At 34.8% G+C, this 11,693-nt stretch overlaps 1 long non-coding RNA gene across 1 annotated transcript; it reads left to right on the top strand.

The window, feature by feature from the left end:
• Positions 1-6,858: 6,858 nt before the first annotated feature.
• LOC132708015 (uncharacterized) lies at positions 6,859-7,455 on the top strand. The gene is made up of 3 exons (XR_009619810.1): positions 6,859-6,994; positions 7,045-7,239; positions 7,293-7,455. It is a non-coding gene; the product is annotated as an uncharacterized LOC132708015 (long non-coding RNA).
• The last annotated feature ends 4,238 nt before the right edge of the window (positions 7,456-11,693 follow it).

The raw sequence follows: 11,693 nt of genomic DNA, 5'->3' as shown, positions 1-11,693 counted from the left end.
CGCGGTTACTCATTAAAGTCGCAATTCCGAAAGCTTCTTACCTATCTTTTTCCAGTCTTTTTTGTTTTATTTATCCGTATATGAAACACACATTGAACACAAAACTTAAACTCGTTGGCGATATTGCATTAAGCAACAAACGCGGATAACAGAAACGAACCCATAACACAAACGCTTCTTTAAACTTCGACTGACACGTGAAACAACCCGCATTCCTACGAAAGTCAGGTAAACCAAGCAGGTCAAATTTTAAGCTACCCTCCAGTGTCGTCATAGGTTGGGGCATAGTAAATAGCGAATACAACAAAGCGGTAATTTATAATAATTTAATTTGCATTTTATTTAACTTAAGTTGTTTTGTAGAAAATGAGACATTTCTACAATTAATCAATATACTACGAGTACTTTTCCGCTTAATTACTATTTTTCAGAAACAAAAGGAAACGTTAGATTCCATTCAAACTTTTTCGGTTTTCATGATATCTCGCGTTTATTTAGAAGCTAATGACCTGTGGCCTTAACCAGACGTTTCCAAAGCCTGGTTCTTAACAAACACGAAAAATAGAGTTATATTGCCACCGAAAATCTGAATTTATGTTTAAAAATGTAACTTCCCGTATTTAAACTATTGCCTGCATTGGCGCCTATATTTTATAGTTTTTTTTTGTATCCTATTTTTTTTTTGTTTTGCTTGCAAATGTGTGTCCATTTTTCGGGTACTGAATTTTTTTTTTCTCAAATTATTACAAATTACTCAAAACGGAGTTAAAAAGAGACGAGGAGAAAAGGGAAGAACCCTTATTTCTCCGACACTGACCTCCGATGTTTATAAAAATTGACGCCTTGACACCCTCCCCGTGAATATTTTACAAAGGATTTTTAAAATTTAACTTCCAAATAACGCATACTCTCGCCTAGTGTCACAGTTTTGGGCCCCATTTTGCTATGGTTAGACAGGTTTATTCTTGTACATTGTCGGGACAAAAGAAGCATCTCCTTCATCCAAATTGATTTTTTCATACCTAATACAACAGCTGCCGGGCATCATCTCGCCTTAATTGTTTCTATTGAATTAATTTTAGTTACAAAAAATTAGATGATCGTCAAAATTGGCATAAAAAGATAATCAAGATTTAATTAAAACAAGAATATGCACAAAAGAAAAGAGATAAACTCCGACACGGGAAACAAGGAAATATCGCTGAAACGGCAACTGATCTAGCGCGCGCCTTTTTTTAAAAATAATAATTTTTCAAAAGAATTCTAGGCTAAGCTAAATACCTGGTGCAACAAAATATTGAAGGATCTTCATGATCCTACCTGTGAGCGAGTAGAAAATTATTTGCAAAGAGGATAAAGGTATATCTTAATATAAATAGTTTCACTATTGATAATATGTCCCCTTTTAAATGGCGCATTATTTGATACGTACTTTTTTTTTTTCTTGTCAGAGCTTGTCTAAAAAAAAGTGGGATGGATGGAGGTTCTCCGTCAGGTTTTTTTTCCTGTCGAAACAAGTTTGTGCGGCGTTCGCTTTGGATCTGGGGAATGGGTGGGGTTATACATATATAAGCTATAAGAAATTTTAATTTTTTATTCAGTTTCCACTCATACAATATCGTGTTAAGTGCAGAGTGAGAAAAATGTCCGAAGTCGAAAATTATCCAACGCAAGCATTGGATTCGTGGGGAAGATTTGTGGTCAATGCGGAAATAATCCGCGAACAAAAATACATTTACGAGGCAGCAATTACGCTACCGGAATTCGGGCTAGAAATTACCTCAGGTCTTAGCCCAGCAAGAATCTTCGCTCCGGCAGTGAAAGTGAGCTTTCTCCCCTACGTTTTGTCGGAGAAAAGAAGCATTTCGTTCGACGAGATGGACTTCACAGAATTAATACAACAGCTTCCACTGTTATTGTTAGCAGGCCCGACTGGTAAAGTTATGTATTTAACCTGCTTCAAACTCAGCTGTCTACAATGTGATGGTGAAGTCTTGGTCAAGATTGAAAATAGCGAGGGTATACTCTATATTTCGAAAGACTGGGTACAGGAATTAATTACCATAAGCAAATTGGTATTTAAAAGAATACGAGTACTGTCTCGTTTGAACTTTTACGAGTACTACGATAGAATATTGTATTTGACTATAGATGAAAATTTGCTGGAAGACGCCAAAATCTTTCCGCATATAGAATATTTATGTTCTACGGAAGAGAGTGAGCAGAGCTACTGCATGGAGGACTACATGCGTTTTGGAAAAATGCAGATAAAACAAGATATCAACAAAAGGATAGCATGGGACATACCTGTGTTTTAATAGAAATTTACCTGTAAACTAATAATAATAAATGTTTTTTTAAAATTCAGTGTGTGTGTATATTTTATCCTTACCCCCCCCATAAAAAAGTAAAAAAAAAAACAAGCAATTGCGTAAAAATATCTTTATTAAATAATAAAAAAAAAAATAACAACAAAATAGTCGATCGACTATTTGGTAGTACGGTTTTTGTAATTCGACTTCATAAAACGAACCTTTTGATTTAACGCCCCTCCATATCTTCCAAAAGATACGTAAGAGGGAAGGAACCACTTACTTTAACAATCTTGAAATTTTCGGGGTGTCCAATTAATTTCATAGCTTTTGTCAAAAACCGATTTTGTGCCACTTATGCTCACTGCAACGCCAGCTTTGAACTTTGACTTTTCCACTGCAAATTTTTTTTGGTAAATTATATGCGAGAATCTCCGTTGTTGAGGTAATTTCTGAAGGTTTCATTCCGGTGGTACTATGTTTTGTTTGAATATATTTTGTTGTTATTTTTTTTTTATTATTTAATAAAGATATTTTTACGCAATTGCTTGTTTTTTTTTTTTACTTTTTTATGGGGGGGTAAGGATGAAATATACACACACACTGAATTTTAAAAAAACATTTATTATTATTAGTTTACAGGTAAATTTCTATTAAAACACAGGTATGTCCCATGCTATCCTTTTGTTGATATCTTGTTTTATCTGCATTTTTCCAAAACGCATGTAGTCCTCCATGCAGTAGCTCTGCTCACTCTCTTCCGTAGAACATAAATATTCTATATGCGGAAAGATTTTGGCGTCTTCCAGCAAATTTTCATCTATAGTCAAATACAATATTCTATCGTAGTACTCGTAAAAGTTCAAACGAGACAGTACTCGTATTCTTTTAAATACCAATTTGCTTATGGTAATTAATTCCTGTACCCAGTCTTTCGAAATATAGAGTATACCCTCGCTATTTTCAATCTTGACCAAGACTTCACCATCACATTGTAGACAGCTGAGTTTGAAGCAGGTTAAATACATAACTTTACCAGTCGGGCCTGCTAACAATAACAGTGGAAGCTGTTGTATTAATTCTGTGAAGTCCATCTCGTCGAACGAAATGCTTCTTTTCTCCGACAAAACGTAGGGGAGAAAGCTCACTTTCACTGCCGGAGCGAAGATTCTTGCTGGGCTAAGACCTGAGGTAATTTCTAGCCCGAATTCCGGCAGCGTAATTGCTGCCTCGTAAATGTATTTTTGTTCGCGGATTATTTCCGCATTGACCACAAATCTTCCCCACGAATCCAATGCTTGCGTTGGATAATTTTCGACTTCGGACATTTTTCTCACTCTGCACTTAACACGATATTGTATGAGTGGAAACTGAATAAAAAATTAAAATTTCTTATAGCTTATATATGTATAACCCCACCCATTCCCCAGATCCAAAGCGAACGCCGCACAAACTTGTTTCGACAGGAAAAAAAACCTGACGGAGAACCTCCATCCATCCCACTTTTTTTTAGACAAGCTCTGACAAGAAAAAAAAAAAGTACGTATCAAATAATGCGCCATTTAAAAGGGGACATATTATCAATAGTGAAACTATTTATATTAACATATACCTTTATCCTCTTTGCAAATAATTTTCTACTCGCTCACAGGTAGGATCATGAAGATCCTTCAATATTTTGTTGCACCAGGTATTTAGCTTAGCCTAGAATTCTTTTGAAAAATTATTATTTTTAAAAAAAGGCGCGCGCTAGATCAGTTGCCGTTTCAGCGATATTTCCTTGTTTCCCGTGTCGGAGTTTATCTCTTTTCTTTTGTGCATATTCTTGTTTTAATTAAATCTTGATTATCTTTTTATGCCAATTTTGACGATCATCTAATTTTTTGTAACTAAAATTAATTCAATAGAAACAATTGAGGCGAGATGATGCCCGGCAGCTGTTGTATTAGGTATGAAAAAATCAATTTGGATGAAGGAGATGCTTCTTTTGTCCCGACAATGTACAAGAATAAACCTGTCTAACCATAGCAAAATGGGGCCCAAAACTGTGACACTAGGCGAGAGTATGCGTTATTTGGAAGTTAAATTTTAAAAATCCTTTGTAAAATATTCACGGGGAGGGTGTCAAGGCGTCAATTTTTATAAACATCGGAGGTCAGTGTCGGAGAAATAAGGGTTCTTCCCTTTTCTCCTCGTCTCTTTTTAACTCCGTTTTGAGTAATTTGTAATAATTTGAGAAAAAAAAAAATTCAGTACCCGAAAAATGGACACACATTTGCAAGCAAAACAAAAAAAAAATAGGATACAAAAAAAAAACTATAAAATATAGGCGCCAATGCAGGCAATAGTTTAAATACGGGAAGTTACATTTTTAAACATAAATTCAGATTTTCGGTGGCAATATAACTCTATTTTTCGTGTTTGTTAAGAACCAGGCTTTGGAAACGTCTGGTTAAGGCCACAGGTCATTAGCTTCTAAATAAACGCGAGATATCATGAAAACCGAAAAAGTTTGAATGGAATCTAACGTTTCCTTTTGTTTCTGAAAAATAGTAATTAAGCGGAAAAGTACTCGTAGTATATTGATTAATTGTAGAAATGTCTCATTTTCTACAAAACAACTTAAGTTAAATAAAATGCAAATTAAATTATTATAAATTACCGCTTTGTTGTATTCGCTATTTACTATGCCCCAACCTATGACGACACTGGAGGGTAGCTTAAAATTTGACCTGCTTGGTTTACCTGACTTTCGTAGGAATGCGGGTTGTTTCACGTGTCAGTCGAAGTTTAAAGAAGCGTTTGTGTTATGGGTTCGTTTCTGTTATCCGCGTTTGTTGCTTAATGCAATATCGCCAACGAGTTTAAGTTTTGTGTTCAATGTGTGTTTCATATACGGATAAATAAAACAAAAAAGACTGGAAAAAGATAGGTAAGAAGCTTTCGGAATTGCGACTTTAATGAGTAACCGCGTAACATTTTGACCTAGTATTATGTATATGTTCGACGAGGTTTCTATACTTAATTAAAAAAAAAATTGGGGAGTGATCAAAGGAGGCTGAGGTTGGAGATACGGATCTTGTTTAGTATCAATTTTTGTTTAATAAAACAACCAAAAATGCTCGCTTACGTTTTTGAAGTAGGTAAAAAGGAAACAGAATTTTAATAGAAATAACGCACGATATATCTCCCAAAAAAATTCAGCCATATGAACAACGTGAAGAAGTTAAGCAGATAAAATTTTACAAGATTTTTGGGGGGGGCCAAGTGTAAATTCGGATTGTGGAAAGTAACAGATAGAGAGAATGAGTGACCTATATAGAAAAAGAGAGACAGAAAGGTAGATTTATTTAAACGTTTCTCGATCATCCACCCATCGGAGATAATAAATAACATTCGCTAGTTGTTTTTGCATGTATTGAGTTAAGTTCGGAATAGAAATATATCAATAGTAACAATTTAAATATGGTAATTTTTGGGGATTGTTATACGTCCGCCAGCGTATTAAAAATATGGTTTTAGGGGTTAGAACTTTTAAGTTTCAAGAAAAAAAAAACTCATGTTGAAATTTTTGTATTCGGAAGCTTCTGTTGTTTATTAATTTATAGACACTGGAAAATATAATAATAAAACATCCTACAGTTGACATACGTGTCCTCTTAAACTCGAAAAGAGCTAATTTATCTTAGAAGAGTACGTATTTTTGGTAAAATAGACATTTTTTATATTAAATATTTGACCGATCGATGTAATTCGTCAAGCAGAAACCGAGAAGAAAAGTGACGCTTGTGGTGTTTGCTGACAATCCGACCCTGCTTCGTGTACAAATGCAATGACATTTCGGCAGGGCTATAGGCTACGAAACCTTTCAAACTCGAAAAGGACGAACTGTTTTAAAGAAAAAAGGTGCTTCATTTTTGGTAAAAGTAATAGATAAAATTTTTTTTTTACGCTAAATATTCCACAGATCGATGTAACTCGTCAAGCAGAAACCGAGAAGAAAAGTGACGCTTGTGGTGTTTGCTGACAATCCGACCCTGCTTCGTGTACAAATGCAATGACATTTCGGCAGGGCTATAGGCTACGAAACCTTTCAAACTCGAAAAGGACGAACTGTTTTAAAGAAAAAAGGTACTTCATTTTTGGTAAAAGTAATAGATAATTTTTTTTTACGCTAAATATTCCACAGATCGATGTAACTCGTCAAGCAGAATCCGAGAAGAAAAGTGACCGGGGGTGCTGTTTGCTTACAATCCGACCCTGCTTCGTGTACAAATGCAATGCCATTTCGGCAGGGCTATAGGCTACGAAACCTTTCGAACTCGAAAAGGCGCTACTAATTTTGAATAGGTACTTAATGTTGGGTAAAAGTAATAGATATGATTGTTTTACATTAAATATTTGACAGATCGATGTAACTCGTCAAGCGGAATCCGAGAAGAAAAATGACGGATGTGCTGTTTGCTGATAGTCCAGAACGGCTTCGTGTACAAATGCATGGCGGGGAGACCAGAAAGTTTTTGAAACTGCGTGAGTGGAAGTCTGCGTTGGACAAATTTTGAAAATATCTGAAGGTTTAACGAATTTTGGAGAATTCGACAGAGCTACAGACTACGAAACCTTTCGAAACGAACACACGTGTCCTGTTGAACTTGAAAAAAGACGAAATTATTTTTAAAAAGGTATATTTTTGCTAAATAATAGATTTTTTTTTAATTAAAATATTTGACAGATCATGGTAACTCGTGAAGCAACATCTCAGAATTGAATCGGGGAACGAGGAATCAAAAAAAAGGTTAACAATTTGGATCATTTTGGAAGATACATACGCCGCGCTTTTCAAAGCGGACAGACGTGCCCTTGTCCAACTGAAACGAACACACGTGTCCTGTTAAACTTGAAAAAAGACGAAATTATTTTTAAAAAGGTATATTGTTGCTAAATAATAGATTTTTTTTTTTTAATTAAAATATTTGACAGATCATGGTAACTCGTGAAGCAACATCTCAGAATTGAATCGGGGAGTTGTGTATTTGCTGGCAATCCGGGCCTGCTTGGATCATTTTGGAAGATACATACGCCTGCGCTTTTCAAAGCGGACAGACGTGGCCGTGTCCAACTTGACCAAGGCGGAATTATTTTAGGAAAGGTATATTATTTGTAAAAAAAAAAAAATATACAATTTTTTAAGTAACATATTTGACAGACCAAGGCAACTAGTAAAGCAGAATCCGAGAATTCAATCGGCGGCTGTATGTTGACTGACAAGAATATAATTGCTGTTAATCCGGCCCTGCTTCTTGTACAAATGCAAAGTGGGGGAGACATGAACATTTTTCGAAATTGCGGCCCTATCCTCTTGGGATTTTACGTTGGACAAATTCTGAAAACGACCCAGAAATATAATTGGTGAGAAAATAGTTTTTTTTGTTGTGTTAACAGTTAACAATTTTTTTTTTATTTTGGAAATAAGGGGGTTTCAGTATGTACTGGTAATAGTGAATCAATTTAATGACCTCAGCATCTCTAAACCCCCATCTTGAGACGCGTTAACGATCCGGATCGAGTTACGTCGCGTAATTGTGTCACTTTTTTAATTAAAAAATGAAAGAGATGTACCTACCATACTTTAGAACCCCCCTACTCCCCTTTGGAGGTGATGAAATAAGTTTTGGCATAAAATATAAGTTCCTCGTATTACTTTGATATAAGTATAAGTCTTGCCTGTTTTTTTTTTTTTTTTTAAAGGAAGTTCAAACCCGTGCGAGGTGAGGTTTGATATATGAAACAGACCAGTCATGGGGACACGAGATATGGAAAGTTTCAGCGTAGTCGTCGCCACATTGCTGCCAACACTGCATATATAAGGAGTCACGAACCATTCAGGTAAAATTTTGAAAACACATATTTGTGGCAATATAGAACCTCTCTTTTTTTTTAACAGGAATATTGAGACTTAGACCAGTATCTTTTTAAGTAGGCATGTGGGGTAAAGAAGACGCAGAAGCTTCAGTCGGGTACCTTCGGTAACGTAGGCGATTGATATATTTCCACCACTACATATGTTGGATTGGAATTTCCCATTTGATGCTTTGACTGACTAAATGAGGAAACTTGGAGGTAAGCTCTTACGGAATTCTATCGAGATATGTTTAGTAACATATTGGTGCATTACTCTGTCTTCCAGTCAGTTTCACATAAACTTTGCACGTATTATAGAAATGCCACCTACTTTTTTTGTGTTAATATTATTGAAAGTAGTAGCTGGTAGCTGTAGTCGTAAGCCCAGAGAGTCTCTGTTTTGAACATAATACACAAAATGGGGCGTTCAAAAACAATAGACTGCATGCCTTTTAGAGTCGGCGTAAACTATGGTCATATACCCCTGATCAAATTCAGAACTAGAAAATCGTTGTGTCTCTGCATTAAAAATAATAGTAAAATTTATTGTAGGCACCTAGTAGAGTATCGAAAATTTCCATTTTTAGTGCCAAATTGGTTACTCCAGTAAATTCCAACTATTCTAATTTTTTTTTTTAATAATTTATGATGTTAGTGAGTTTCATTGCGATTATTTGTTACTTAAATTTTCTGCGTATTAAACCTTAATTAACAATACGCTATTCGTTAACGCAGGTAGAATTAATGACGCTGACTGACCTGATTTTGTCCAGGGGGGCGTAGTACGGTAGTTTGTACTGTGATGTTTGGTAGTTTGGCAGTGAGCTCTCATTTATGAAACTGGGGAATGTTTCGTTATCTTCAAATCGTAAACACGTATCATTAGAATTATATTTTTAAAATATTGATTAGGACATGTACTAAGTAACTAAATGCTCTAGCGAAAATATTCACACATATTGCGGAAAACGTACAAATTTAAATTAGAGAAAATTAACTATTTTTAGAGGTTGGTTTTTCAAAAAGGTGGGGATTTAGTTAAAGAACAGATAGAGACTAAAGGGAAGCTCTATGAGAAAAATTAGAATTAAAAAGTCGATGTTTTCGTGTCATAGCGAAAGATGGATTATTATTAAAAATAATACTTGCATTAATTGTTGTCACCATTTGTGAAAAATATGGAAAATATCCTCTGGGTTCGCATACCTTTTTTTTTAATTTTTTTTTAAGGTGGCTAACAAAATACACAGACAGAAAAGTTTAGATCCTGTTCGTTAATGTAGCGCATAGAAAAAAAATTAGAAAAGAGAACGTTTCGTGTATGGCATACGTAGTTAGTACGGAATATTAATCTGAAGGCTGCAAGACAGTGAAAGAGTGATGCGCTTAAGTGTGGTTCAGAGAGGTTATTTGGGCTGTAGAAGTTTTTCTTTGAACAGGGTTCAAATAGCGTCTCCTAGAGCGTTAGCAGAGAAGAGTATTACAGTATTTAATATAAGCGTCCAGATTTCATTGTTGTTGAGATTGCCATAGAAACACACTTTCATGTAGTAGTAGTCGCAGCAGCTTTAAAGTATATGACTTTTTAGTTAAGATGCCTTTCGAGATTGCTTTATGGCTTGATAGGAAATTAAAGGGTAGATACAGATAAGTTACAAAAAAAAGTATGTACACTATCCTCAAAGATCAGCAATAAATAAAAGAAATTGATGAAATAGTAAAGTTGACTGCAATATCTTAAAATCATCAATAAGATAGATAAATTAATTTTGAAAATATTAAATAATAAAAATAGCAAAGAAAATCAAAATCATCAATAAGATAGATAAATTAATTTTGTAAATATTAAATAATAAAAATAAAATTATAATAGCAAAGAAAGCCTACCACGGCCACATACACATAATATTTTCGACATATGAACTTTTCCCAGATAAATAGTCAAATATTTCACGATACCTTAAAACAGAAGCATGCGGAAATATGTATGAAGTTAACGCACGGTAGATGGCTTATTAATTAAAAAGGTATATGGTTTCTAATATCCTACTTTATTAATGAAAATTTTAACCAGCTTTTTGTTTTGCAGATATTATTGGTGGTGCCTGCCAGCTTCCAGTTCCGAGAAAAGAAATCCAACACTTTTCGTCTTTATTTCCCCTGTCCTTTGTGCGCAATAAAAGTACAGTTTGTACCCGCGAGGGTACACATTCGCAGAATTATATGTTTTTAAAATAAATGTTTTGGTCAATATTCACTAGGTGGGGTTACCTTATTAAAGAAAATCTTATTCCAAGAGGGGACACTAGTTTACATTCGAACCGCTAGAGGGTGCAGATGGTCACGCGAACAATATGATCAAGTCTCATTGACGCCATTGCTTTTCATACGGGTGGGAAAATATCTGGGCTCTGATTGGCTTCGCCGCCATCGCAAACTAGAGGTGGGGAGATTGATTAAACCGCATTTCTGGTTGCTTATCCAATGGGGACCAGTTTCAAGGGATTATGGGTAAAGGCGGAGGAGCTAGAGAGTCGTGGGGAAGGAGGATACGCCCACAAAAGGGAGAGGAGTGGGGATGTCCCCAAGCATACATATATCTACTGTTCTTTCAAAGACAAATGGGTCTATGATGCACCGTTTCGAACTTATTACCGATCATTTTCAGAATTCGGGTTATGTTTAAACCATCGTTGTTAGGTTGCTTCTTAACTTTTTCAACTTTTTTCAACTTATAATTTTTACGAAAATAATGCTTTCCTCTAGGCAAAATTTCAAATATTTTCTTAAAATACGCGGTGTTGCCACGTTTTCACAAAATAATACTTTTCTCAATTTTCTTAAATGAGACACCCTGTGTATTATTAAATTTTCCAATAGCCACTTTAATAGCAATTTTAATTAGATAAGTAGAGGTCTAGGACTTACCGTTTTTGTTTAATTTTCCATTATTTTCCAATAATACTTAAATAAAATAAAATACTCAAATGGAATTTTTTTTTAAATCATTTTCTTAATAATACAGACCACGAGTCTTTAAAAAATATATAGAAACCTGCCTGTTGAAAGACACAAACACAAAAGTAGCTTTGAAAACAATAGTAGTTCTCGGTTGTGGTAATATTACTGATTTTTTAACAGGTATCAGTATATTATAATATTTTAAGTGTATTTTTTCGGGCTTCCACTATTTTGTATTTATTTTATTAAGTTGCATTTTTGTTGAGTCTATTTTGTATAAGGTATACGAAGGAGGAAAAAGTTGACCTACTAGAATCTTACATCGCCAATAACAAAAGTCCGGCCCTTGCTCTCAGAGTCAAATTTCCCCATAGGTGATCGCCAAGAAAAAAAATATTTGCCAAAGTACCAACAGTTTAGAACAAATGGTAGTGTTTTAGTGAAAAAAAGTAGGAGCCGAAAGCTTTTGGATGAAAATATACAGCTAGAAATTCTTCTGCATTTTGAAAATACTCCAGA

Source organism: Cylas formicarius, unplaced genomic scaffold, assembly GCF_029955315.1.
Source record: "Cylas formicarius isolate icCylForm1 unplaced genomic scaffold, icCylForm1.1 PGA_scaffold_10__41_contigs__length_53128322, whole genome shotgun sequence".
Classification (NCBI taxonomy): domain Eukaryota; kingdom Metazoa; phylum Arthropoda; class Insecta; order Coleoptera; family Brentidae; genus Cylas; species Cylas formicarius.
This window is presented reverse-complemented; position numbering and strand designations above follow the sequence as displayed.